Source organism: Centruroides sculpturatus, unplaced genomic scaffold, assembly GCF_000671375.1.
Source record: "Centruroides sculpturatus isolate CEXI.00-Female unplaced genomic scaffold, Cexi_2.0 scaffold206, whole genome shotgun sequence".
In the NCBI taxonomy this organism is placed as follows: domain Eukaryota; kingdom Metazoa; phylum Arthropoda; class Arachnida; order Scorpiones; family Buthidae; genus Centruroides; species Centruroides sculpturatus.
Genome location: NW_019384442.1, coordinates 264,494 through 267,238, shown reverse-complemented (window position 1 = coordinate 267,238; position 2,745 = coordinate 264,494).

Genomic DNA, 2,745 nt, shown 5'->3' with positions numbered 1-2,745 from the left:
TTTAAGAGATTTTGCAGTGTTTTCCATGTGATAATATGAGTTTCTTCTTAAAATATATATTATAAAGCTATTTTTAATGCCAAACTTTAAACTTATTTTTAGGAACTTAGTTTACACGCTTGTTCGTACAGACACACATATGGTTAAATATATACAGAAACATAAAAGTCGGAAAAAAACAGTAAACTGTCGTTTGAATTTCGGGTTAGCCAGAAAAGTTTGTATAGATCACAAATTAATACATGCAATTTGTGTAAAAATTTAGACAAATTAAGCCTTTGTGGTAATTTTAGCAAAATTGTAAAACTCATAATTTGTAAAATGCTACTTTCAATTTTGCTTAACGCAGAGTATATTATAAGTAAATACAGTAACACAACGTTTGCGACTCATCTCTGTTTACCTACAAATCGATTGTAACTGTCAAGCTGTTCGCACAGGCAAATGAGAAGAACCCGGTAATTGCACGCGATAATTAAACTGAGATAATTACGTTGTATGTCACGGACACCAACAAACCAAATGAAAGTGTTGTTTAGAAATAAACACTTTTTCTTTCCATAAATCAAATAATAGACAGACGGCATTTTTATTTTTCTCTTAACAGCCGACTTTTTGCATTTTTTCGCGCGTGTGGGATTGTGAAAACTCCATTGTTATTGGATTTAGTTTTAAGAACTTGCTTGAGTCCATCGTGATTGAACCTAGTTTCACTCGAGAAAAATCTCACCANAAGCAGTACACATGTATAAACAGTACGTTAAATAAATGTAATCTCTATGAATATAAATATAACTTAAGTTCAGGTTTTTCGCATTCTGATTGAATCAAAGATATAATAAACAGAATATTAAGTGTACAGTGTTTTTCTCTTTGTGTTTCACAGATTATATCTTGTTTCAAAGTTAATTTCAATGTTTATGTTTCATTTTGTGGTTATATATTGGATGTTATTCATAATAAGCCCTTTGCACTTATATACACGTAATTAAATTGAGTTTTCGTTTGACAACGCGAGAAATTGATAAGTTTCTGCAACAAAAATAATTATTACTAGTATTTTTGACGAAATAAATGAAATCCTTTTAGAAATAAACAGTTTGAAATTAATGCTAATTTTGAATTGTTTCGAATATAATAAACTACCAATTCCAACACACCTGACAGACTGTAGATGGATGAATAATATTAAGTTACTTAATTTAAACAGAGTTTAATACAATGAATTTAACATTAAATTATTTTCCAATAATATTTAAACAAATTATTTTATGAATCGAAAAATGTATTTATAATCTCTTTGTGACCTCACCTTCCTCCATTACTTCTCCTTTTTCAGTTAGTTCTAAGGAATCTTCTTTTCCCAAGCTTAATTTTTCAGCAAAATCCTGTAAAAAGTGAAAAATTCTGATTAACCATATCATAATCTTACAGTACTCGTAATGTATTTTTATTAAATCAGAAAATATTTATTTATTTATAAATAAACAATTTGCAGCTATTTTAAATAACAAATTTATAAGATTGTGCACGGTTGTCGTGGGGTTTTTAGTTGTAAACTTTTAAATGATAAGAATTGTTAAATTATTTTCAATTATTTCAATCGAATTGTAACTTACATAAGAAGACGATTTTGATTCTTCTTTTCTTTTCCGTGCTGCAAGGTCCATGATGATGTGGACTATGGTCTCGACAGACTCCTCTAAAGTGACTTTTTTTTCGTCACACGAGACTTGCTCCTTGAAATTAATATCATCTTCTCTCTTATCGCATTCTAAAGAATAAAAGAAAACTCAATAAACACAGAAATTCGTAACAATTTCTTCGCCTGAATTCAAAAATTATATAGGAATTTGAAAAAGAAAATCAAAGCAAACAACAAACACTTTACACCAAATAAACATATGAAGTTGTTATTCTAAAAACATATTCTGAAACTTTATTCTATAGCAAATTTACAAAAATATATATTAAAATTTCAAAAAAAAATTAATTAATTTTTGCTTAGAAATTTCTTAAATTAAACGTGATATAAAAGCATAAATATTGCATTGTGATTTGGAATTATTAAATTATTAAAGTGTAAATTGTTTCAATCATAAATTCAACTGAAAATGTAATATTAATGAAGGGTTTTTCTCTGTCGAAGTAAAGAAACGGATATTTATTAGCGTACACTCAGAAGCTTACTTTACATTCATTGATACAATTTAATAAAAAGTTTTAGTAAAATAAGTTTAAAATATTCAATTTTCAGATTAACTTTAAAAATGTAAATAATCAAATATTCATTTATATCTTTATACTCGAGAAACAACGATAAAAAATAAAGGGAAATCGATGGATAATTTTAACCAATGAAAAATAATTGCCACATTTGTTGTTCTTTCGTTAACAACTTTTTTCTTATAAATGGGAATTGTTTGCATTTATCTAGCCTTGAAAATCAATTTGTTTATTCAATAATATCGATAGATAATGAAATAGACCAGAACATTTTGTAAATATAAAATATAGCATTACTCGGTAAACAAATCGTTAATCAAGTCCTCAGTATAGATTAAACGCTGATACATTAGCCTTTAGATTACAGTTGTGACAACTTTTCATAAGATTATTTTAAAGTAACAACAGATTCCAATCTTATTTTTGAATATCTTATCTTATTGTAAAACTGTTTTTGTAAATTCTGTTTGCTTCTTTTTATTCATCTTAATGGAACCGAATATTTAAATATTAAAAAAG